At 38.9% G+C, this 27,415-nt stretch overlaps 1 long non-coding RNA gene across 1 annotated transcript; it reads left to right on the plus strand.

The window, feature by feature from the left end:
* Positions 1-15,324: 15,324 nt before the first annotated feature.
* LOC147365993 (uncharacterized) lies at positions 15,325-19,890 on the plus strand. The gene is made up of 3 exons (XR_015132357.1): positions 15,325-15,419; positions 18,366-18,947; positions 19,815-19,890. It is a non-coding gene; the product is annotated as an uncharacterized LOC147365993 (long non-coding RNA).
* Positions 19,891-27,415: the final 7,525 nt, after the last annotated feature.

Genomic DNA, 27,415 nt, shown 5'->3' on the forward strand with positions numbered 1-27,415 from the left:
ACTAGCCCCTGTTTCCCTGCTACACTCATTGAAAGGAAGTCATTACGCACAGCCCAAGCTGAAGGGGCAGACAGCAAGTCCCTTTCTCCAGGGCAGAAGTGAAGTGAAGTCGCTCAGTCTGGTCCGACTCTTTGCGACCCCATAGACTGCAGCCTCCCAGGCTCCTCTGTCCATGGGATTTTCCAAGCAAGAGTACTGGAATGGGTTACCATTTCCTTCTCCAGGAGATCTTCCCGACTCAGGGATTGAACTCAGGTCTCCCGCATTGCAGGGGGATGCTTTACCCTCTAAGCCATCAGGGAAGCCCAAGAATAGGGCAGTGGGTTGCCATTCCCTTTTCCAGGAGATCTTCCTGACCCAGGGATTGAACCCAGGTCTCCCGCATTGTAGGCAGACACTTTACCGTCAGTCTTATAAATTATCTGTAATTCTTCTGCATGGAAAATTTGTTTCTTCTTTCCCTTCCATTTATTTATTCAGTTATTTATCAATATCAATATAGATTCATGGGTATGTATTTTAAACTACTTTACATATTTCATTTATCAAAGTGTTCTTTCTGGAGCCACTGGAAGCTCTTTCAGTTTACTTCTGTAACCCTTTGACATATGCACATCATTGTGAGATTTTTCTGATGACTTACTTACTTTTGGACTCTACGAGATACTTTAGACACATCTTGTATATACCCTGCCCCAGTCCTGGAATCAGCTATTTGAGTAAGATTTGCTGGTTCCTTTTATTGGAGAAAGATTTTTGAAACCAAGATCTGTATGCTAAGTATGCTGATTGCTAATGTGATGTCATTGCTTTTATACTCTCTTATTTGACAGAACAAATAAATATCTGTGCATATACTAACCTGTGTATATACATATATCTGTAAATATTTCTGTATGTAATTATCAGTGGTAAAGAGTCTGCCTGTCAATGTAGGAGACCCAGGAGATGTGGGTTTGATCCCTGGGTTGGAAAGATTCCCTGGAGGAGGGCATGGCAACCCATTCCAGTATTCTGGCCTGGAGAGTTCCATGCACAGAGGAGCCTGGCAGGCTATGGTCCATAATTTCCCAAATGGTAGGACATGATTGAAGCAATGCCACACACACACACATATTATTAATAAGCTAAAGATGGGTTCACCCTGATGTCTCCTAGTCTGTTTCCCCGTGGATCATTCTAACCTCCTTCCTTGCTTATATGTAAACTCCTACTTGAATAGTAAGAAATCTGATTCTCATCACCCACAGTTCATTTTCACTAATTGCTCAATTCCAGTATACATGGACAACAGTATTATAATCGTTAACTTGTGCCTCCATGGGAAGCAACTTTTTTAAATGGAAGACAGTGCTATAGTTCCTTTGCCTTCAGTCAAAGAATCTGTTCATTTCCAGTTATGTAGTCAGCACCTTCCCCTCCCCTCAACTCCCTTAGTATGATTTGTTTATATTTTGTAAAAATGTAAGATTCTCAGATAACAGTCTGCAGTCCTTTCTAAGATCCCCTAACCTCCTAAAGGTTTTTTGACACATTGAGGTTCACTCTTAATCTGTAAAATTCTATGAGAATTGACAAATGCATATCCACCAATACAGTATCACAGACAATATTTTTACAACCCGAAAAATTCCTCTGTGCTTTATTTATTCAACACCTCTCCTTCAAACTCCTGGCAATCACCGATCTCACTGTCTACAATTTCACTTTTTCCAGAATGTCGTAAAATGGAGTCATCAATCTGAAATTTTTTCAGATTTCCTTCTTTTACTTAGCAATATACATTAAAGTTTCCTATGTGTCTTTTCATGGCTTGATAGCCCTTTGTTGTAATTGCTGAATAATAGTCCATTCTGTATATGTACATGGTTTGTTCACCCATTGACCTGTTGAAGGAGACATTGCCTCCAGTTTTTGAAATGATGAAGAAAGTTACTGTAACCCTTCACATACATGTTTATTTGTGAACATACGTTTTCAGATCAGTTGAGTAAATATGTAGGAATGTGACTGTTAGAATATGTGGTAAGACAGTGTTTTGTCTTGTAAGAAATTTCCAAGCTATCTCCCATAGTGGCATTAGCATTTTGCATCCCCACTAACAAAGAATGAAAGTCCCGGTTCCACAGCCTAGTCAGCAAACTTGTTTTGCAGTTTTTAACTATTCTGGTTTTGGCTATTCTGGTTTTGGCTATCCTGATAAATGCGTAGTGGTAGCTGGTTGTTGTTTTAATTTGCAGTTGCTTAATTTAATTTGCAATAGTCAGTTTTTAACTATTCTGGTTTTGGCTATTCTGGTTTTGGCTATTCTGATAAATGCGTAGTGGTAGCTGGTTGTTGTTTTAATTTGCAGTTGCTTAATTTAATTTGCAATAGTCAGTTTTTAACTATTCTGGTTTTGGCTATTCTGGTTTTGGCTATTCTGATAAATGCGTAGTGGTAGCTGGTTGTTTTAATCTGCAGTTGCTTAATTTAATTTGCAATAGTCAGTTTTTAACTATTCTGGTTTTGGCTATTCTGGTTTTGGCTATTCTGATAAATGCGTAGAGGTAGCTGGTTGTTGTTTTAATTTGCAGTTGCTTAATTTAATTTGCAACTGCCTGATTCTTTTTCTGAAGGTTATGACAAATAATGTTGAGCAGCTTTCATATGCTTATGTGCCATCTGTAGAGTTTCTTTGGTGAGATGTCTATTCAAACTCATTGTCCATTTTAAAATTAGATTGTGTTTTCTTATTGCAGAGTTTCCAAATTCTTTATATAGTTTGGATATAAGTCCTTTATCAGATAATGTGCTGTTTTCAAATACTTTCCCCAGTATTTTTTATATTAATCTTTTATTCTGTAAGCTTATTAGTTCCAAGATTTGTTTTGTTCACTCCTTGGAATTTTGCATATAGACAATTATGTCATCTGTGCACAGAAACAGTTGTATTTATTTCTTTCCAATTTGTACAGATTTTTTGCTTAAATTTCTTGTCTTACTACACTTGCTAGGGCTTCAAGTATGATGTTGAATACATTGGAAAGAAAGGACATCCTTACCTTGTTCCCAACTTTAGAGGAAAAACATCCAGTTTTTCACCATTAAATATGATGATGCTAGTTGTATTTTGTTTTTTAAATAAATGTTATTCTATACCTTCATGTTTTTCAGTATATGCATTTAATTATTTCACTCTTTCTACTTTGCTGCATTTCAAAAATTTTTATCAGTATTATTTTTATTTGGATTTAATGAAAACATTTAAAAATTTCTCTTGAGACTTACTGTTTGACACTAATGTTGTTTAGAAGTGTGTTATTGATTAATCTCTAAATATTTGGGGATTTTTAAGCCATTTTTCTGTTATTGACTTCTCTTTTAATTTTAGGTGGCAGAGAAACACAATTATGATTTATTTTCTATTGTTTAAGTCTCCTTTGTGGCCCAGCATGTGGTTTATATTGGCAAATGTTCCATGCAACGTGGAAACAAATGTGTATACTACTGTTGTGGGATGGAGTATTCTATAAATGTCTATTAGATCCAGTTAATGACGTGCATTTTTCAGATCTACTATGTTTTTACTGATTCTCTTCCTGTCTACTCTATCAATTACTGAAAGAGGGGTATTGAAGTCTCTTAAAATAGATTTGCCTATTTCTCCTTGCAGTTTTACCAGTTTTGCCTCACATATTTTGATGCTTTGCTTATAAGTACATACACCTTATGGAATAATAATATTTTCCTGGAGAATTTCCATCTTTATAGCAAGAGTGAACGTCAACATTCTAGGAATCAGTGAACTAAAATGGACTGGAATGGGTGAATTTAACTCAGATGACAATTATATCTACTACTGTAGGCAGGAATCCCTTAGAAGAAATGGAGTAGCCATCATGGTCAACAGAAGAGTCCGAAATGCAGTACTTGGATGCAATCTCAAAAACAACAGAATGATCTTTGTTCATTTCCAAGGAAAACCATTCAATATCACAGTAATCCAAGTCTATGCTCCAACCAGTAATGCTGAAGAAGCTGAAGTTGAATGGTTCTATGAAGACCTACAAGACCTTTTAGAACTAACACCCAAAAAAGATGTCCTTTTCATTATAGGGGACTGGAATGCAAAAGTAGGAAGTCAAGAAACACCTGGAGTAACAGGCAAATTTGGCCTTGGAATATGGAATGAAGCAGGGCAAAGACTAGTAGAGTCTTGCCAAGAAAATGCACTGGTCATAGCAAACACCCTCTTCCAACAACACAAGAGAAGACTTTATACATGGACATCACCAGACGGTCAACATCGAAATCAGATTGATTATATTCTTTGCAGCCAAAGATGGAGAAGCTCTATACAGTCAACAAAAACAAGACCGGGAGCTGACTGTGGCTCAGATCATGAACTCCTTATTGTCAAATTCAGACTTAAATTGAAGAAAGTAGGGAAAACCACTAGACCATTCAGATATGACCTAAATCAAATCCCTTATGATTATACAGTGGAAGTGAGAAATAGATTTAAGGGCCTAGATCTGATAGATAGAGTGCCTGATGAACTATGGAATGAGGTTCGTGACACTGTACAGGAGACAGGGATCAAGACCATCCCCATGGAAAAGAAATGCAAAAAAGCAAAATGGCTGTCTGGGGAATCCTTACAAATAGCTGTGAAAAGAAGAGAAGTGAAAAGCAAGGAGAAAAGGAAAGATATAAGCATCTGAATACAGAGTTCCAAAGAATAGCCAGAAGAGATAAGAAAGACTTCCTCAGCGATCAATACAAAGAAATAGAGGAAAACAACAGAATGGGAAAGACTAGAGATCTCTTCAAGAAAATTAGAGATACCAAGGGAACATTTCATGCAAAGATGGGCTCGATAAAGGACAGAAATGGTATGGACCTAACAGAAGCAGAAGATATTAAGAAGAGGTGGCAAGAATACACAGAAGAATTGTACAAAAAAGATCTTCACAACCCAGATAATCACGATGGTGTGATCACTGACCTAGAGCCAGACAGCCTGGAATATGAAGTCAAGTGGGCCTTAGAAAGCATCACTACAAAAAAAGCTAGTGGAGGTGATGGAATTCCAGTTGAGCTATTTCAAATCCTGAAAGATGATGCTGTGAAAGTGCTGCACTCAATATGCCAGCAAATTTGGAAAACTCAGCAGTAGCCACAGGATTGGAAAAGGTCAGTTTTCATTCCAATTCCAAAGAAAGGCAATGCCAAAGAATGCTCAAACTACCACACATTGCACTCATCTCACACGCTAGTAAAGTAATGCTCAAAATTCTCCAAGCCAGGCTTCAGCAATACGTGAACCGGAAACTTCCTGATGTTCAAGCTGGTTTTAGAAAGGCAAAGGAACCAGAGACCAAATTGCCAACATTCGCTGGATCATGGAAAAAGCAAGAGACTTCCAGAAAAACATCTGTTTCTGCTTTATTGACTATGCCAAAGCCTTTGACGGTCTGGATCACAATTAACTGTGGAAAATTCTGAAAGAGATGGAAATACCAGACCACCTGATCTGCCTCTTCAGAAATTTGTATGCAGGTCAGGAAGCAACAGTTAGAACTGGACATGGAACAACAGACTGGTTCCAAATAGGAAAAGGAGTTCGTCAAGGCTGTATATTGTCACCCTGCTTATTTAACTTATACACAGAGTACATCATGAGAAACGCTGGGCTGGAAGAAGCACAGCTGGAATCAAGATTGCCGGGAGAAATATCAATAACCTCAGATATGCAGATGACACCATCCTTATGGCAGAAAGTGAAGAGGAACTAAAAAGCCTCTTGATGAAAGTGAAAGAGGAGAGTGAAAAATTGGCTTAAAACTCAACATTCAGAAAACGAAGATCATGGCATCTGGTCCCATCACTTCATAGGAAATAGATGGGGAAACAGTGGAAACAGTGTCAGACTTTATTTTTTGGGGCTCCAAAATCACTGCAGATGGTGACTGCAGCCATGAAATTAAAAGACGCTTACTCCTTGGAAGGAAAGTTATGACCAACCTAGATAGCATATTCAAAAGCAGAGACATTACTTTGCCAACAGAGGTCTGTCTAGTCAAGGCTATGGTTTTTCCTGTGGTCATGTATGGATGTGAGAGTTGGACTGTGAAGAAAGCTGAGCACCGAAGAATTGATGCTTTTGAACTGTGGTGTTGGAGAAGACTTTTGAGAGTCCCTTGGACTGCAAGGAGATCCAACCAGTCCATTCTGAAGGAGATCAGCCCTGGGATTTCTTTGGAAGGAATGATGCTAAAGCTGCAACTCCAGTACTTTGGCCACCTCATGCAAAGAGTTGACTCATTGGAAAAGACTCTGATGCTGGGAGGGATTGGGGGCAGGAGGAGAAGGGGACTACAGAGGATGAGATGGCTGGATGGCATCACTGACTCGATGGACGTGAGTCTGAGTGAACTCTGGGAGTTGGTGATGGACAGGGAGGCCTGTCATGCTGTGATTCATGGGGTCACAAAGAGTCAGACACGACTGAGTGACTGAACTGAACTGAACTGAACTGAATATCTCTATTTATCCCTGATAATTTTCCTTGCCCTGCAGTTTTTTTTTTTTTTTTTTTTTGTCAATAAGTAGCACAGTTACTCCACCTTTCTTTGATTAGTGTCAGCATAATATAACTTACTCTACACATTCATTTTTAAGCTCTCTAAATCTTTATATTTAAAGTGGGTTTTTGTACACAGTATATGTGCTTGGTCAATCAGCTGTGTCCGACTCTTTGCAACCCCATGGACTGTACCCCACCAAGCTCTTCTGCCCATGGAATTTTCCAGGGAAGAATATTGGAATAGGTTCACATTTCCTTCTCTAGGGGATCTTCCCAGTGCAGGGACTGAACCTGCATCTCTTGCTACTCCTGCTTTGGCAGGCAGATTCTTTACCCCTAGCACCATCTGGAAAGCAGACAGTATATAGTTGGGTCTATTTCTTTTATCCATGCTGACATTTTCTGTCTTGTAATTGGTGTAGTGGGAACATTCAATTTAACATGATTATGATATGGCTTGATTAATATCCAAATGTTTGTAACTATTCTCTATTTGCTGCAGGTATTCTTTGCTTCTTTTTAATTCTCTGTTTCTTCCTTCTCTGGTTTTAATTGAGCATTTTATGTGATTCATGTTATCTCTTTGTATATTGATTTTACTTCTTTTAAAGAGTTTGTGGTCATTGCCCTGGAATCTGAAATATACATTTACAACTAATTCAATCCACATTGAAATAATGCTATATCACTTCTTAGGTAAGACAAATACCTCATAACAGAGTATTCCCAATCCCCAACCGCACATACCCTAAGAAATTGCTGACATCCATTTCACTTATGCACATGCTATACTTACTCAATACATTGTTATTATTATACTTTAAATAATGGCTATCTTTTAGAGAAAGTAAGAGGAATTTTTTTTTGAATTGAATTTTATCTTCATTCATTCTTTCTCCAATGCTCTTTTTTGTTTGTGTAGATTTGAGTTTCTAAATTCTATAATTTTTCTTCTCCCTGAAGAAATTATTTTAACATGTCTTTCAGAGCAGGTCCAGTGGTGGTGATTTTTCTTGGCTCTTCACGATGAGAACCTGGTGGAATTCCTAAACATAACCACCTGTCCCCCACATACATATGTTGGCCTCCCTATGACTATGACCCCCAATAGTTTCTTATTCTGATGCTTAATCTCCAGAAATTTGTCAACATTACCACTGAGTATTCCCATTTGTTTATGGTTTCTGCTCCAAATAAACAGATTTTGACCATCATTCACCTGTTTCTCCTTGCTGAATAGAGAAACATTTGGGGTGGCTGATGCTTTGCCTTTGCAGCAGTGAAAGTGCTGCACTCAATGTGCCAGCAAATTTGGAAAACTCAGCAGTGGCCACAGGACTGGAAAAGGTCAGTTTTCATTCCAATCCCAAAGAAAGGCAATGCCAAAGAATGCTCAAACTACCACACAATTGCACTCATCTCACATGCTGGGAAAGTAATGCTCAAAATTCTCCAAGCCAGGCTTCAGCAATACATGAACCGGGAACTTCCTGATGTTTGAGCTGGTTTTAGAAAAGGCAGAGGAACCAGAGATCAAATTGCCATCATCTGCTGGATCATGGAAAAAGCAAGAGAATTCCAGAAAACATCTATTTCTGCTTTATTGACTATGCCAAAGCCTTTGACTGTGTGGATCACAATCAACTGTGGAAAATTCTGAAAGAGATGGGAATTCCAGACGACCTGATCTGCCTCTTCAGAAATTTGTATGCAGGTCAGGAAGCAACAGTTAGAACTGGACATGGAACAACAGACTGGTTCCAAATAGGAAAAGGAGTACATCAAGGCTGTATATTGTCACCCTGCTTATTTAACTTATATGCAGAGTACTTCATGAGAAACGCTGGGCTGGAAGAAGCACAAGCTGGAATCAAGATTGCCGGGAGAAATATCAATAACCTCAGATATGCAGATGACATCACCCTTATGGCAGAAAGTGAAGAGGAACTAAAAAGCCTCTGATGAAGGTGAAAGAGGAGAATGAAAAAGTTAGCTTAAAGCTCAACATTCAGAAAATGAAGATCATGGCATCCAGTCCCATCACTACATGTGAAATAGATGGGGAAACAGTGGAAACAGTGTCAAACTTTATTTTTCTGGGCTCCAAAATCACTGCAGATGGTGACTGCAGCCATGAAATTAAAAGACGCTTACTCCTTGGAAGGAAAGTTATGACCAACCTAGATAGCATATTCAAAAGCAGAGACATTACTTTGCCAACAAAGGTTCGTCTAGTCAAGGCTATGGTTTTTCCTGTGGTCATGTATGGATGTGAGAGTTGGACTGTGAAGAAGGCTGAGTGCCGAAGAACTGATGCTTTTGAACTGTGGTGTTGGAGAACACTGTTGAGAGTCCCTTGGACTGCAAGGAGATCCAACCAGTCCATTCTGAAGGAGATCAGCCCTGGGATTTCTTTGGAAGAAATGATGCTAAAGCTGAAACTCCAGGACTTTGGACACCTGATGGGAAGAGTTGACTCATTGGAAAAGACTCTGATGCTGGGAGGGATTGGGGGCAGGAGGAGAAGGGGACGGTAGAGGATGAGATGGCTGGATGGCATCACTGACTCAATGGACGTGAGTCTTTGTGAGCTCTGGGAGTTGGTGATGGACAGGGAGGCCTGGCGTGCTGCAATTCATGGAGTCGCAAAGAGTCGGACATGACTGAGCAACTGAACTGAACTGAACTGACACTTTGCCTTGAAGCCTCAGTACTTCTATAGGTTCAAGAAGAGTTGCTGGGTTTTGGTTTGTTCAGATTTTTTGCTTGCTATAAGAATGGCAATTGTTACCTTTAAGTTTTTATACATCAAGGTTGAAACTGGAAGGCCCTTGCTTCACTTTTTTTTTCTTTTTTTTTAAATTGGAGAATAATTGCTTTATGACATTGTGTTAGTTTCTGCTGTATAACAACATGAATCAGCTGTAAGTATACTACATCTCCACCCCCTTTAGCCTCCTTCCCACCCACCTCCACACCCCACCCCTCTAGCTCATCACAGAGTACTGGAGCTCTGTGTTTTATAGCCACTTCCCATTAGCCATCTATTTTACATATGGTAGGGTAGGTATGTCAATGCTACTCTCTCGATTAATCCCATCTTCTCCTTCCCTCACTGTGTCCACAAGTCCACTCTACACTTGCATCTTGGTTCCTGTTCTCCTTGCTTCACTTTTTAACTGAATTGGTAAAAGAAGTCTATGTATGTGCAGGATAGGGCAAAGTGTTTATCGATAAGATAAATCAACTGAGTTATCAGAGATATTCTTAGAAAATGATGGGCATGGAAAAGAAGGTTGGTTAATTCATATGAATTTTACTGGTATTTACATTTTAATTAAAAAACAAATGCTTGGAACTTGATTTACTCAAGAGGGTATATCTAATATCGATTTAAATAAATTAGAATGTATAGATATGCTGGTCAATAGGCTCTATTATATTTTCTGTTTAGCATAATATTGCCAGGAAACTAAATAAGAAGTTCCTTTCTCCCTTAAGAAGTTATTAGCTTTCTTTTTCAGGGAACTAACAGGACTTTGCTTATACGTTTATAATAGCACTCAAATCAATCTACCATAATTATGTGTTTGTATCTGTCTGCCCTTTGAGAATAAATTCTTTGAATGCATGGATCATATGTCTCTTATTTTTGTATGTCCAGCACTTAGCATATTTCTTGGCCCATCATAAGTGCTCAAGAAATGTCTCTTAATTGATTGAATAAATAAATTAATGGATGAAAAATGTTTTCCATACACTCATACTGTGAGAGTGATTCTTCGGGAGATTTTAATGAAAGTTCTAATATATTTGTATTATTTTGATATGTCCCATCTGAAAGTAGTCCAATGAAATGTTGGTATGATTATAACTATTCCTTCATTTCATCATCTCCACTATGTCTAAAATATCAAGATGTTTATTATCTTTTGAAGATTTAAAGCATAGGCTTTTAGAAAAAAGAAATCTTACATTCTCAAACATCTGATTAAGTTTATCAATGTTAACATTTATTTGTGCAACTATTTTTGTGACTTCTTTGTCACTTAACACTTTTCAGTACATTAGTTCAATAGCTCAGTCATGTCTGAATCTTTGCAATCCCATGTATTGCAGCATATTAGGCTTCCCTGTCCATCACCAACTCCTGGAGCTTACACAAACTCATGTCCATCGAGTCGGTGATGCCATCCAACCATCTCATCTTCTGTTGTCCCATTCTCTTGCCTGGGAAGTCCCTTCAATGGAGAAGCCTGGGCAGGTTACAGTCCGTGGGGTGGCAAAGTGTTGGACATGACGAAGCACTCATGCACCTATTAAGTTATCTTATTATCATTTGTTATAATTCATGTGAAACACCTAGACTTCTTAAATGTGATGTCCTATAGCCATAAGTTCCCAATAAATGGTTACTGTCATATTTTGTTATTTGTGTAGCTATTGTGGTGTTCAATACCACCATATGGTAGCCAACATTCCCACTGCCTTTTATTACATCCATGGACATGCAATTATCTGAGAAACTAAAGTTGCAGAATAAATATTATGAGTCCCAGCAGAAATTGCAAAATAGAGAGGGCTATTAGTTCAGTAGGGAAAAACTCTTTGGAAAACTGAAGGAAATTATTAACATATCTAAAGAAAGTATCAATCTACTAAGTAGGGCATTGAGCAGCTTTGAAAGATAGAAAAGGAGTAAGAGTAAGATAAAGTTTGGAACTGATATCCTAAGGTTCTCAAATATTCTGGTGCTTGAGGCAAAGTCAAACAGATTGTTGAAGTGACTAGGGAATCATACCTTAAAATTGTCTTAAAATGTCTTTGTCTTCTTGACAAAATGGTCCTTAGTTATAAATGTTTGTATCAAGCTATCAACCTATCTTACCCTGTTGTCACTAAATACTGGATTTATCTAACTTCTTACACTGAGTTAAACAGTGTGTCCTCAAAATTCATATCCACTTGGAATCTGTAGTGTGATATTATGTGCAAACAGGGCCTTTTTTTGATGTAATCAGGTTGAAATAATGTTGTCTGGATTAGGCTGGCCCCAGACCAATACCATTGGTTTCCTTTAAGAAAAGGAAAATTTGAATTCAGGAACACACAGGGATTCAAGAATGCCATACAAAAACAGGGCAGATGTCAGCGATGCATCTACAAGCCAAGGAACATCAATAATGGCCAAACCAAGAAGTTAGGAAGAGACAATGAAAAACCTTTCCCTGGAGCCTACAGGGTGTGTGACCCTGCTTGAATCTTCATTTCAATTTTTAGACTAGAAAACTGTGAAAGAATACATTGTTTTAAGCCACTAAATTTGTGATAAATTGTTACACCAACCCTGAAATTTAATTGTTCTTGTTGTTGCTGTTTAGTCATGAAGCATGTGCAACTCTTTGTGACCCCATGAACTATAGCCCGCCAAGCTCCACTGCCCGTGAGACTCTCCAGGCAAGAATACTGGAGTGGGTTGTCATTTCCTTCTCCAGGGGATCTAACCAACCCAGGGGTCAAACCCACATCTCCTACATGGCAGGTGGATTCTTTGGCACTGAGCCACCTGGGAAGCCCAGAGAAATTAATGCAGTCACCTCTGTTAGGACATCCTTTTCATTAAGTAGTTCTCTGGACAAGTTTCCCAAGAGGGTAAGCATATAAATTGGGGGAAAAAAAAAAAAAAAAAAACTTAGGTAGGTATACATAAATTTTTCCGGTTCCCATCTTTATGGTAATTATTTTGCATTTGTAAATTGGCATTGTAATTTTTATCCATCAACCTTATGTACATTTTAAATGAAATCTGCCACTGAAAGATAAATTTGCTCTTATAGGAGAAGGCAATGGCAACCCACTCCAGTATTCTTGCCTGGAGAATCCCAGGGATGGAGGAGCCTGGTGGGCTGCTGTCTATGGGGTCGCACAGAGTCGGACACGACTGAAGTGACTTAGCAGCATAAGCATGGCAAGAGAAAATGGATGAGGCCTCTCTTAGAGCCTCTAGGACTTGCAGTCTTGCTCTTGCTGATCCTAGTTCTCTGCTTGATATCATATGCTGTATATGATAACTTTGTTGTCAGAGCAACAAGAAATTTTTCTTTAACTATATATATATATATATATATATATATATTTTTTTTTTTTGCTACTTTCCTGTTCAGAACTCCCAGATGGGTTTAATTACCACTGATGTACCTTTCAATGTCACAGTAATGCTAGTCTATGCCCCAACCAGTAATGGTGAAGAAGCTGAACAGTTCTATGAAGACCTATAAGACCTTCTAGAATTAACACCCCAAAAAAGACTTCCTTTTCATTATAGGGGACTGGAATGCAAAAGTAGGAAGTCAAGAGATATTTATAATAACAGGAAAATTTGGCCTTGGAGTTCAAAATGAAGCAGGGCAAAGGCTAACAGAGTTTTCCCAAGAGAATGCATTGGTGCTAGCAAACACCCTCTTCCAATAACACAAGAGATGACTCAACACATGGACATCACCAGATGGTCAATACTGAAATAAGATTGATTATATTCTTTGCAGCCAAAGATGGAGAACCTCTACACAGTCAGCAAAAGCAAGACCAGGAGCTGACTGTGGTTCAGATCATGAACTCCTTATTGCAAAATTCAGACTTAAATTGAAGAAAGTAGGGAAAACCACTAGACCATTCAGGAATGACCTAAATCAAATCCCTTATGATTATACAGTGGAAGTGAGAAGTAGATTCAAGGGATTAGATCTGATAGACAGAGTGCCTAAAGAACTATGGATAGAGGTTTATGACGTTGTACAGGAGGCAGTGATCAAGACCATCCCCAAAGAAAAGAGATGCAAAAAGGCAAAATGGTTTTCTGAGGAGGCCTTACAAATAGCTGAGAAAAGAAGAGAAGCTAAAGGCAAAGTAGAAAAGGAAAGATATACCCAAGTGAATGCAGAGTTTCAAAGAATAGCCAGGAGAGAGAAGAAAGCCTTCCTCAGTGATCAATGCAAATATATAATGGAAAACAATAGAATGGGAAAGACTAGAGATCTCTTCAAGAAAATTAGAAATACCAAGGGAACATTTCCTGCAAAGATGGGCACAATAAAGGACAGAAATAGTATGGGCCTAAGAGAAGCAGAGGATACTAAGAAGAGGTGGCAAGAATACACAGAAGAACTATATAAAAAAATCTTAATGACCCATATAACCATGATGGTGTGATCACTCACCTAGAGCCAGACATCCTGGAATGCAAAGTCAAGTGGGCCTTATGAAGCATCACTACAAACAAAGCTAGTGGAGGTGATGAAATTCCAGTTGAGCTATTTCAAACCTGAAAGATGATGCCGTGAAAGTGCTACACTCAATATGCCAGCAAATTTGGAAAACTCAGCAGTGGCCGCAGGACTGGAAAAGGTCAGTTTTCATTCCAATCCCAAAGAAAGGCAATGCTAAAGAATGCTCAAACTACTGCACAGTTTCACTCATCTCACACGGTAGTAAAGTAATGCTCAAAATTCTCCAAGCCAGGCTTCATCAGTATGTGAACCGTGGACTTCCAGATGTTCAAGCTGGATTTAGAAAAGGCAGGGGAACCAGAGATCAAATTGCCAACATCCGTTGGATCATTGAAAAAGCAAGAGAGTTCCAGAGAAACATCTACTTCTGCTTTATTGACTACATCAAAGCCTTTGACTGTGGATCACACAAACTGTGGAAAATTCTTAAAGAGATGGGAATACCAGATCGCCTTACCTGCACCCTGAGAAATCTGTATCCAGGCCATATCCTTCCCTAGGTGTTTTTCCCAATCCAGGGATTAAACACATGTCACCAGCATTGGCAGGCAGATTCTTTCCCACTAGGACTGGGAAGCCCAACTTAATAGGTATTCATTTCCTTATTCTACATTTTAAGGAATTGAAACTACTAAATAATTTGCTGAAGGTTATTTAACTAGTAAATAGTAGATTAAGAATAGATCTGTTTGTGTTACTCCAAAGTTTTTCTAATTTGATACAATAATCTAAACTAGTAACACTGTGTGTACTGGGATGATCAAACTGAGTCTGTCTCCATCTGTTTGTCTGTCTCTTTTGTTTTCCTCTTAATTTTAAACTACATAATATTTTGAAATTGTTATATATTCATAGCTTCAAAGTAAAGTATTACAGATTAGATTAGTTGACCAGAGAACCACTTTTCCTAAAGACCTTTTTCTAGAACTATTGTTCTTTGAACCCCATGCTGGAAAACACTAGTTTGAAAGTTTTGATCAGTACCCGCATTATTTTTTATCATTCTGTACTCTTGTCACTACTTCCTTACAGGCAATATGTTTGTGTTACTAAAACATTGTTTTTCATTCATCTTCTTCAAAGTTGTAAAAGCTGAGTTCATTAAATGCTGGCCTGCTCCAAGAGTCTGTTAGTACGATGAAAATGGAACAGTTAGAAAGATCCCATCTCTAATTATGTCATCTGAAAACGGTAGCACAGTAATGAATCAATTGATGTAGTTATATCCATTAAACAATTGCTTGAATTAGTTTGCTGATAAGCTGGCTCACCCCTTTTGGAGCCAAGAATCCTGAGTGGTGCAGGTGTTGGTGTTGGAAGGGTGAGTGCAATTGTTGGCATGGAGGCGAGTTAGTGCAGGTGTTGGCACTTACTGGTGTTGGCGTTGGGTACGCCTGGGCCTACTGCAAAAAGACATGTAAATTAGTGTTGGGACACTATTTAGGTTGGAGGGAGTATTAATTTCCTAGGGCTGCTATAACAAATACCACAAACTGCTTGGCTTAAAGCAATTGAAATTTGTTTTCTCACCATTCTGGAGGCCAGAAGTTTGAAACTGGAAGGTTTGTGTTCTGTTATCAGCAGAGCTGTGTTCTCTTCTGAAATCTCCAGGAGATAATCTTTTCTTACCTCTCAGTTTCTGGTGGCTCTAAGACTTTCCCAACTTCCTTGGCTTCATAACTCCAGTCTCTGCCTCTATCTTTATATAACATCTCCAGAATATTCTGTGTGTATTTCTCTTTTATGTCTCTTATAAGGATGCTGTCGTTAGATCTGGGGCCCAGTCATTCAGGATGATCTCATCTCAACATCTTCAACCTATTTATTACATCTGCAAGGTCATTTTCCAAATAATGTTACATTTACTAACTCCAGGGTTGAGGACGCAGACATATCTTTTGGGGACCTCTGTTTAACCCACTACAGAGGGTAAGGGTAACACATGTTTCACTTAATACCAAATTTTTCCTAAGGCCAACCTTGCCACTATAACCATGAAATTTTCAAGCTAAATGGAAAACTGATGATTTGAACTAAGTATTCAAAACTATCAGTACAGTCCTTAAGGCTCTGAAATGTCTGAAGGAAAGGTGGAAATCTGAGCAGTATTGAGATCTTTTAAGGAGGAATATGAGATGAATAGTTGGAGAATTATGAACAGTATGTGTTAGTACAGCTTCTTAATGATACTCTGTACTCATTTTGTTGTATATGTGGGAACTCATATCTATGTTTCTACCAATTTCACATCAAATTGTCATGAATTTTAGTACAACCAACTCTATCACAAGTTAGTAGAAACATAATTTAATTTTCATTGAAATGATAGCATATTTATAGGCTTGTTTTTTATCTAGTATTTTATATTTTTCAATTTTGCTAAATGTTATAGTGAAAAGTATTCTCTGATTCATGAGTTCACATGACTCTTTATTTCCTTTACCATAATATTCATCAAAGTGTATTGTAGTTTCATGTCCCTGGCAGCTAGTGAGGAGTCAATAAATATTTCTCACATGAATAAATATTGAGAAATAAAGATGAAATGTGAATGAATAATTTAGCTAAAAGTCATATGTGTTTCTTCATGGTAAAAATGCACCCCTATCATCTAAGTTCTGGTCAATTACTGTAATTGTTAATAAACAGATTGAGAGTAACATAATTATATTATCTTTACTGCAGTGATGTGGGGAAGAATAAAAGAGTAATTAGATAATACATTTTGAGGATTTGGGGGATCATAAATATATACAACAAATATTAATCGACTCCTTATTCCAAGTGAGACATCATCTTAGAATTTCTGACAGTGAGAGTGGTGGAAAGAAACTGCATCTGTGGTAGTTGACAGCAAAATGGTTCCCAAAAAACCCTGTCTCCTGGATTCATGCAGTTATGTGATCTCTTTCCACATGGTCTGAGGTCTGAGTTCAGTTGCTCAGTTGTGTCCGGCTCTTTGCAACCCCATGGACTGCAGCATACTAGTCCTCCCTGTCCATTACCAACTCCTAGAGTTTACTCAAACTCATGTCCATTGAGTTGGTGATGCCATCCAACCATCTTCCTCTGCTGTTTCCTTCTCCTCCTGCCTTCAATCTTTCCCAGCATCAGGGTCTTTTCAAATGAATCAGCTCTTTGTATCAGGTCGCCAAAGTGTTGGAGTTTCAGCTTCAACATCAGTCCTTCCAATGAATATTCAGGACTGATTTCCTTTACAATGTCCTGGTTGGATCTCTGGGCTGTCCAAGGAACACTCAAGAGTCTTCTTCAACACCACAGTTCAAAAGCATCAATTCTTTGACGCTCGGCTTTCTTTATAGTCAACTCTCACATCATACATGACTACTGGAAAAATTATAGCTTTGACTAGATGGAATTTTGTAGGCAAAGTAATGTCTCTGCTTTTTAATATTCTAAGTTGGTCATAACTTTCCTTCCAAGGATAAGCGTCTTTTAATTCACAGCTGCAGTCACCATCTGCAGTGATTTTGGAGCCCCACAAAAGTAAAGCTTGTCACTGTTTCCATTGTTTTCCCATCTATTTGCCATGAAGTGATGGGACCAGGTGCCATGATCTTCATTTCCTGAATGTTGAGCTTTAAGCCAACCATTTTACTCTCCTCTTTAATTTTCATAAAGAGGCTCTTCAGCTCTTCTTTGCTTTCTGCCATAAGGATGGTGTCATCTGCGTATCGGAGGTTATTGATATTTCTCCCAGAAATCTTGATTCTAGCTTGTGCTTCATCTAGCTCAGCATTTCTCATGATGTACTCTGCATATAAGTTAAATAAGCAGGGTGACAATATACAGCCTTGATGTACTCCTGTCCTGATTTGGAACCCGTCTGTTGCTCCATGTCCAGTTCTAACTGTTGCTTCCTGACCTGCATACAGATTTCTCAGGAGGCAGATCAGGTGGTCTGATATTCCCATCTCTTTCAAAATTTTCCACAGTTTATTGTGATCCACACAGTCAAAGGCTTTGGCATAGTCAATAAAGCATAAGTAGATGTTTTTCTGGAACTTTCTCACTTTTTTGATGATCCAACAAATGTTGACAATTTGATCTCTGGTTCCTCTGCCTTTTCTAAATCCAGCTTGAACATCTGGAAGTTCATGATTCACATACTATTGAAGGCTGGCTTGGAGAATTTAAGGGCTTCCCTGGTGGCTCAGAGGTTAATGTGTTTGCTTGGAATGTGGGAGACCCAGGTTCAATCCCTGGGTTGGGAAGATTCCCTGAAGAAAGAAATGGCAACCCACTCCAGTACTCTTGCCTGGAGAATCCCATGGAGGGAAGAGCCTGATAGGCTACAGTCCATGGGGTCACAAAGAGTCACGACTGAGCGACTTCACTTTCACTTTGCTAGCAAGTGAGATAATTCCACATGGTCTATGTGAGTAGTAAAATAGGGTAGAAGTGCTAATTTTGTCTTTTTTGAGATTGGGTTAGAAAACTAACTATGGATTCCTTCTGGTTATATCCCTGTCTCTCTCTTTCAACAGCCTTCTGTAGCTGAAGCTCCTCTTGTCAGGAGCCACCATACATGGTGGTCCACATGGTGAAGAATTGGGTCTCCAACTTCTGAGGAACTAAAGCAGCCCAGTAATGACTCCTGATGACCAGAGCCCTGACTGACAGCTCTCCTGAACTCCCATGAGTCACACTAAGTTAGCCACCCAGTTAAGCCATGACCAGATACCCAACTGTCAAAAACTGGGTGAAATAATAGGCAGTGTTTTAAGCTGTTAAGTTTTGGGATAATTTGTTTTGCAGCAGGAGATATTAATAAATGATGGAGCGTTCACAGTAATAGGAAGGTGATTGTGAATGGGTATACACATTCACATAACAAGATAGCAATCAGTAGCTTCAGAAATACTAGTTTCCAAATGAGTGGCATACTGGAACTTCCCTGGAAGTCTAGTAGTTAAGACTCCATGCTTCTAATGCAAGGATCATGGGTTCGATTCCTGGTCAGGGAAAGATCCTACATGCCACACAGCCAAATAAATACATAGATAAATACATAGCATGCGAAAGAAGTCTAGAGGAGGGAATCATGATGTTCAGCTCTGTTGCAATGGGTAAGTAGATTGCACCGATCTTCTAAAATGTTTTCATAAGTCCGTACACTTCGAGTAGATACAGATAGACAGGATTTCTTATGTATGTTTTGCGGAGACCAGGTTCATTGCTTTATTGTTGAGGCACAGTAGTCTATGCAATCTTTTAGCAATTCCCCCAGGTCATTAGTTTCCAGGAATATTGCTGGGTGCCTTATTCAACTCTTGCTACTTTGCAGTGCTCTGGGAAAGATGTGAATTGTAGGATATATAGTTTTGTCAGAAAGTGATACCAAGAGGATTAATTCACAGAGAATAGGTAACATGTACAATCCAAGGATAGGGACATACATTGTGTAAGACACTGAGAACTCCCTGGGGACTGTAGTCAGCCTTGCCTATTGACTTCTCTGATGGTTCTTAATGGCTTGTTTCTTTTCCTGCACTGATACAGGAGACTTTGGGTTTAGCATTCTTGACCTTTCTGGAAAGTTAACTGCCCATGCAGAATCTGGGAAGAGGCTGAAATTTCCCCTTTAGTTTTTCTTGAGTTGAAATGACACCTTTCTTTACACACTGAGGTTATAACTGGTGGTGCCACGCAGGTAATAACCAATTGTGATCTCCTCACAGCCTGGGAAACCCTCTCTGCTCTAAATGTAGCGTCTTCCAGCATCCTTGTATCCAAGCCATGAGAATGCCATGACCAGGAAAATCCTTAAGAATTTCTGTTCTTCTGTAGTGGTTCAGAAGGAAGATGGGGTAGGAGGAAATAGAATATAGTATTGATCCCATTACTTGGAAAAAGCCATCTTGTTATTATGTGTTCTCTAAGGCCTACTCTTTTTCAGCCAGAAAACTGATCTTTGGCCCAATTACGTTTTCTAGGAACTGTTCTTCATCAATTAGAGCTCTCTTCTCAGACTGAAATGAAATATCGCAACACTGTATTGGCCTTGCAGGTAAAAGCACAGTGCTTTCTAAACTTGGGTTAGGAGGAATTTATGGGAAGAGTTCCAAATTCTCTACTAAAACTCTGGATAATGAATTTATCTAAATTATATTTAGGATAGTTGAAATATACATTGTTAATTAGATAGACTATGTAATTAGTATGGACACCTAAAGTAGATATTTTAAGCCAATCCTGTAAAATGTAAGACATAACTTTTTTTTTTTTTTAATGAATTTTCAAAAGTGTCTTTTCCCAATGTATTGAATTCTTCAGTTTTGAGGATGAAAGCAGACTGTGCCCATCTCTCGTCTCTAGTGTTTGGTTCACTGGTGTAATTTTTGCTTAGTTGGGATGATATTTTTCTTCTCTACCTGTGCTGCTGTATAAGAGGGAAGAGTGAGAAGGATAAAAAGAGGAAAAGGGGGAGGGAGGAAGAAAGATACAGAGAAAGAAGGAGGAAGAGGTTGGAAAAAGAAGAGAGGGAGAGGAAGAGACACTGTTTTAGAATATATGAAATAAAAAGTATGTGGGTAAGAAGATTGGGTTACATTTTAAAATAGATATCCTATTAAACAGTACTGCTGCTGCTAAGTTGCGACAGTCATGTCTGATTATGTGACCCCATAGATGGCAACCCACCAGGCTCCTCCTTCCGTGGGATTCTCCAGGCAAGAACACTGGAGTGGGTTGCCAAGTTCTTCTCCAATGCATGAAAGTGAAAAGTGAAAGTGAAGTCGCTCAGTCGTGTCTGACTCTTCCCGCGACCCCATGGGCTGCAGCCTACCAGGCTCCTCCATCCATGTGATTTTCCAGGCAAGAGTACTGGAGTGGGTCACCAGTGCCTTCTCCAATTAAACAGTACAATACTCCACAAACTAAGTTCCTCTTAGCTGTCATAGAGGTAACTGAATACATGCTTCCTCACACTCAGAATCATTATGCTATTTACTCGTACTTGTTAAGAACTGATCAGCACATCAGTGCTGGGGGACATCTTAGAGGTACATATGACATATTGAAAAATCCTTTTGACTCTTCAGAGTCCTTCCAACCTCCACCCAAAAAAAGCAGCGGCAAAAAGCAGCCTTTTCCTACAGTTAAAAAGGATGGTTCTTCTGCTTTCTCTTTTTGGCTCTTGAACACTTAAAACCCTTCAATCTCACTCTTGCATTCCATGATAGAAGGCATTTCAATGCCCCCCTGCTCAGGGAATTGCCCAGGAAATCGCCAGCTAGCAGGGGGAAAATGAGCTAACTGGTTACCGTGGCATAAACATTTCTGTTTAGCAGAAATAATTGACTGGCTTCTGCATTTGTCTGTGCGGTTGTCTTGAGCTTGACTCACTGCTTTGTGGCTGGAGCTTGTCATCCTGGCTTCTGGCCAGGACACTCATTACCTCTATGAGGCATCCTGTGTATGTCCTGGGAAATACTAATGCCCCAGCTTTGTGTGCCTTTGTTTGTCCATAAGGCAGCTCTCAGTATAGAATAATTTATAAGACGTGGAAAAGGAGAACGTGCTCCCACATCCTTCAAAAAATGAAATTAGTATACTGTGGGAGAAAAAACATGATCCAGTTCTAATATGTATTCTTGACAATTGGTCTTTTCTTTTCATGAAGGATATTCTAGAAGTGCTTTGAGCCAGCAATCCATTTTCCATTTTTCATTTGTTGGCCTTTTATTTCTTTCATCCGTATGCTCCTTTTCCCACAGCTTCCTCCTTTCTCATCACCCATCTTCTGTCTTCCAGTGAGATAGCATTTTACCAAGATCTTCTTTTTTTTTTCATTTTAACAGGACTGTGTCAAGAAACTTAAGCTCCAGATCTGGCTTGGCTCAATATTACAATCAAAAAAAGACCTTGTAGATTAAAAGGTCTATTTTTCAAACATAGTATAGAATTTCTCCCAGGATGATTATGACATACACACCAATGACTTCTGTTTATATATACCTATCAAATTCTAAGCAATTGCAGTGACTAAATTAAGCATCCTGCATATGAAACACAAGCTTCATCTTTAATGTCATGTCAACTAGAAAGGCCAAATGATGTTTCAGATCACTGAAGTAGCTTATTAAATAGATATCAGAATGCATTACATGAATTTCTTCCCATCTTGTAACCTCAGCTATGCTAAAGAGGTTAAAAAAGTTTCAGATTTTTATAAATTTCCCTAAACTTGATGGAAATAAGAAATAAGTCAAAATCAGATAAAAATAACTTAAGCTTGTTAGTTGCTTTGTTATTGATTGAAAGCTTTTACACATACATTTTGCACAAGATTTGATTAAGATTTATACATTCCTTTGCCTTGTTCTGACATGGGTAATTAACATATTTTGTGACTAATTTACTTTAGCTGACCACAATATGGAAAAAGAGGAGTATTTTGAATTTTCATAGCTTGGTTTTCATGACCGATAATCTTCTCTAAGATTTCTAAAAGGACCAAGAAATCTCTGCTTAACCTCCTATAGCTTTTGTACAGTTGCCATTAAAGAGAAACAAAGTATGAATTAGAGTAGCATATTTATGTATCTGTCTTTCTGATTCCATTTTCCAGAAGGCTGGAGCCACTTGTATTTTTTTCTACAGCTCATTGTGGACAATGAGTAAATGTATGAAGTAAATGATCAATAATTGAGTGCAGTTCTATTTCCATCTGTTTATCTCAGAAAGGCAAGATAAATGTATTGGCCCCATTGTTTATAATTTGTGCAACACAAAGATGAGATAGAGAATAATTGTTCCTTTTTTTTCCCTTCCTTCTTGGGATCTATAGCCTCTTTATGGACGATGACCTGATAATTTCAAGCTTCTGTTTTGAGCTTCTCTTTTTCATGCTTCTTCAATAATTCATAGTGTAAACCAAACTCTGAATAGTTGAGTTGGGAAGGATTTGTGTGTGTGTCTGTATCATGGGCATTTCCTTTGCTCTATAACGTGCACATATTTCCCTAGGAGAAATTGGAAGGCCAGCTAGCTTTATGTGCTTCTGAAAGCCTGGCATTGTGAGCCTCTTTTATACATAATAACTGCAGGTGCTTTCTGGCGCAGAAATGATCCTGTGATCTGATAGCTGTTTTTCACATTCTGTGATCATGGCCAGTTCACAGAATACAACAAAGGGTGGAAGATTGTTGTCTTCCCCTGGGTTGCCTAAAGTTACAGTGCTGATCTTTTGACCCTTAATTTCAGCAAGTTTGATTGCTCAAGAAACCCTAGCGTGCATATTTGGAGCTGTTGCAGCATTTTGCTGTTGAGTTGATTGTCAATATCCTAACAGGCTTGTAGGATTTAGAAGGGCGATAGAGTATTTTGGGTAATTGTCTTGCATTTTAAAGAGCTAAATGCATCCAATGTCACAAACTAAAACGTCGTCTCACCTAGCGAAATATTTTAGGCCTGGTGATATATTTTGACCAATGATAGCTGTGATTAGAGTGTCATCACTTCTCCTGCTTGTGAAGTGTAATCCTGCCCACCCTAAAGTGATGGTGTCCCAAAAGAAATGCAGTCAGTTATCACTGGAATGAAGTCAGTATATGAATTCTGATTTTTCAAAAAAATGAAATTATTCTAATAAGGGATTTTTAAATAAGTAATGCAACATGTTATTAAAAATTGCTAATCTTGCTTCATTACTAATCTTGTGCCACATTTAGATGAATTGGTTGTACTAAGTATTTTAATTGTTTCCCCTTCTGATTTTCATTTCCTTACTCATCAGCAGCATCTCTCATCAACCCGAGTTTAAAATATTCTCTGTCCTTGTTCATCCTGTGGAAATTGATCCGGTATTTAAACTATGAATTAGTTTTTCATAATAACCAGATTTGATTCTACTTGCAGATCATTTAATTTAAGACCCATGTTAATTTTGCCTCACTAAATACTGCCTTGTTCTTGATTCCCACTTTGTTTCTCAAAAGGTGACTTGGTTGATGGAGTTAAATGCCTTTTAACCACTAGAGGGAAACATACCAATCTACTATGAGCGATGCAGTGTCTTCAAATGGCAAATATCCTCCTGAAGCTGCAGGTCCTGCAGTTTGTTTTGTGATGATCTTTTCCCTCTGAATATTGGCAGCATTATAATGAAGAATAAACCAAGGGTATCTATTGATCAAAAATTTAGAGGAGATAATTTCCTTTTTATTGAATAATTTGGGACCTATTCCTTACTGTAGTAAATTTATTTTTGAAGTGAACAAATATCCCCAGGTCACTAGGGACACGCTTCTATGATACATGCATTTTCTTGCATATTATATCTGGAAAGCAATGTTCTTTAAATGTTGATATACTCTACTCATACAGAACATATTGAGTGAGTAAACAAGCATTTACTATTATTTCATCATTACAGGGGGAAAAAAAAATCTTTTAGACAATTAAGATTCTGCTTGTATCCCAGAGTTGCGCTTTTAAAAGTTTTCCCTGGTGGTCCTTTGGTTAAGACTCCATGCTTCTAATTCAAAGGGCATGTGTTCTATCCCTGGTCAAGAAACTAAGATCACATACATCATGCAGTGTAGTCAAGAAAAATTGCTACTTAAAAAGTTTTTGGGGAGCTAAGTTTGTTTCTATATCAATGCACCTAGGGAAAAAGTCAGACAACACAGTCAGACAGACATTAGGCACCTTTTGCTTTAGTCTGCCTAGTGTTCTGTCCTGTCCCATTTCCAGGCAAACTCCCTCTGCAATTCAACATAGTTGCAGAGGAGCTTCCTTTTCCTTGCAAATCACTCCACCCTCCTACACACACACACACACACATGCACACACATATGCACACATGCTTTTGGCCACAATTAATTGGTACAGACATTGACAATTCACCGAAGTTGGCCAAATTCTCCCCTTGGTAAACATGGTATGGAAATCAAGATGGAGGGAATGAAGCAGAAGGAAAGGTAACTGATGATACTGGAAACCCTACTAAATAACTGCACTCCTATTCTTCATGCATAAGACCTGAACATTTGTAAATCGATTTGCATTTTGGTTGAAGCTTGTTGGATTTCTCTTACTTGTGATGAAGTATCCCAGTAGGCAACTGTCTTTCTTGTTTAAAAATAGAATGCAGAGTTCTGTTCAAAAACAGCATGGTTGCACTGGATATTCAGCTAAAGTTTCTCTGTTCAACAGGGGTTATTTCAGGAATCTGGGTATCTAGAATGAAAGGGAATGAGAGGTCCCCTTAGTGCAGTTCAGTTGAGTCGCTCAGTCATATCCGACTCTTTGTGACCCCATGGACTGCAGGCACTCCAGGCCTCCCTGTACATTACCAACTGCAGGAGTTTACCCAAACTCATGTCCATTAAGTTGGTGATGCCATCCAACTATCTCATCCACTGTCGTCCCCTTCTCCTCCTGCCCTCAATCTTTCCCAGCATCAGGGTCTTTTCAAATGAGTCAGCTCTTCGCATCAGGTGGCCAAAGTATTGGAGATTCAACTTCAACATCAGTCCTTCCAGTGAATGCCCAGGACTGACCTCCTTTTGGATAGACTGGTTGAATCTCCTTGCAGTCCATGGGACTCTCAAGAGTCTTCTCCAACACCACAGTTCAAAAGCATCAAGTCTTTGGTGCTCAGCTTTCTTCATAGACCAACTCTCACATCGATACCTGACTACTGGAAAAACCATAGCCTTGACTAGATGGACCTTTGTGGGCAAAGTAATGTCTCTGCTTTTTAATATTCTGTCTAGGTTGGTCATAACTTTTCTTCCAAGGAGTAAGCATCTTTTAATTTCATGGCTTCAGCCACTATCTGCAGTGATTTTGGAGCACAAACAACAAACTCAGCCACTGTTTCCACTGTTTCCCCATCTATTTGCCATGAAGTTATGGGACTGGATGCCATGATCTTAGTTCTCTGAATGTTGAGCTTTAAGCCAACTTTTTCACCCTCCTCTTTCACTTTCATCAAGGGGCTCTTTAATTCTTCTTTGCTTTCTGCCATATCTGGTATCATCTGCGTATCTGAGGTTATTGATATATGTCCCAGCAATCTTGATTACAGCTTGTGCTTCATATAGCCCAGTGCTTCTCATGATGTACTCTGCATATAAGTTAAATAAGCATGGTGACAATATACAGCCTTGACATACTCCTTTTCCTATTTGGAACCAGTCTCTTGTTTCATATCCAGTTCTAACTATTGCTTCCTGACTTGAATACAGTTTTCTCAAGAGGCAGGTTAGGTGATCTGGTATTCTCATCTCTTTCAGAATTTTCCACAGTTACTCGTGATCCACACGAGGCTTCAGTTCAGTTCAGTCAGTCAGTCGTGTGCGACTCTTTGTAACCCCATGAATTGCAGCACGCCAGGCCTCCCTGTCCATCACCAACTCCTGGAGTTCACTCAAACTCATGTCCATCGAGTCGGTGATGCCGTCCAGCCATCTCATCCTCTGTTGTCCCCTTCTCCTCCTGCCCCCAATCCTTCACAGCATCAGAGTCTTTTCCAATGAGTTAACTATTTGCATAAGGTGGCCAAAGCACTGGAGTTTCAGCGTTAGCATCATTCTTTCCAAAGAACATCCAGGACTGATCTCCTTTAGAATGGACTGGTTGGATCTCCTTACAGTTCAAGGGACTCTCAAAAGTCTTCTCCAACACCACAGTTCAAAAGCATCAATTCTTCAGCTCTCAGCTGTCTTCACAGTTCAAATCTCACATCCATACATGACTAGTGGAAAAACCATAGCCTTGACTAGATGGACCTTTGTTGGCAAAGTATGTTTCTGCTTTTTAATATGCTATCTAAGTTGATCATAATTTCCCCTCAAGGAGTAAGCATCTTTTAATTTCATGGCTACAATCACCATCTGAAGTGATTTTGGAGCCCCCAAAAATAAAGTCTGACACTGTTTCTACTGTTTCCCCATCTATTTCCTATGAAATGATGGGACCGGATGCCATGATCTTAGTTTTCTGAATGTTGAGCTTTAAGCCAACTTTTTCATTCTCCTCTTTTACTTTCATCAAGAGGCTCTTTAGTTCCTCTTCACTTTCTGCCATAAGGGTGGTGTCATCTGCATATCTGAGGTTATTGATATTTCTGCTGGCAATCTTGATTCCAGCTTGTGCTTCTTCCAGCCCAGTGTTTCTCATAATGTACTCTGCATATAAGTTAAATAAACAGGGTGACAATATACAGCCTTGACGTACTCCTTTTCCTATTTGGAACCAGTCTGTTGTTCCATGTCCAGTTGTAACTGTTGCTTCCTGACCTGCATACAGGTTTCTCAAGAGGCAGGTCAGGTGGTCTGGTATTCCCATCTCTTTCAGAATTTTCCACAGTTGATTGTGATCCACGCAAAGGCTTTGGCATAGTCAATAAAGCAGAAATAGATGTTTTTCTGAAACTCTCTTGCTTTTTTGATGATGCAGCAGATGTTGGCAATTTGATCTCTGGTTCCTCTATCTTTTCTAAAACAAGCTTGAACATTAGGAAGTTCATGGTTCACATATTGCTGAATCCTGGCTTGGAGAATTTTGAGCATTACTTTACTACCGT

The sequence above is a fragment of the Bos grunniens genome, chromosome 9, assembly GCF_055505025.1.
Source record: "Bos grunniens cultivar Pamir isolate PY7600 chromosome 9, Bosgru_T2T1.0, whole genome shotgun sequence".
NCBI lineage: Eukaryota > Metazoa > Chordata > Mammalia > Artiodactyla > Bovidae > Bos > Bos grunniens.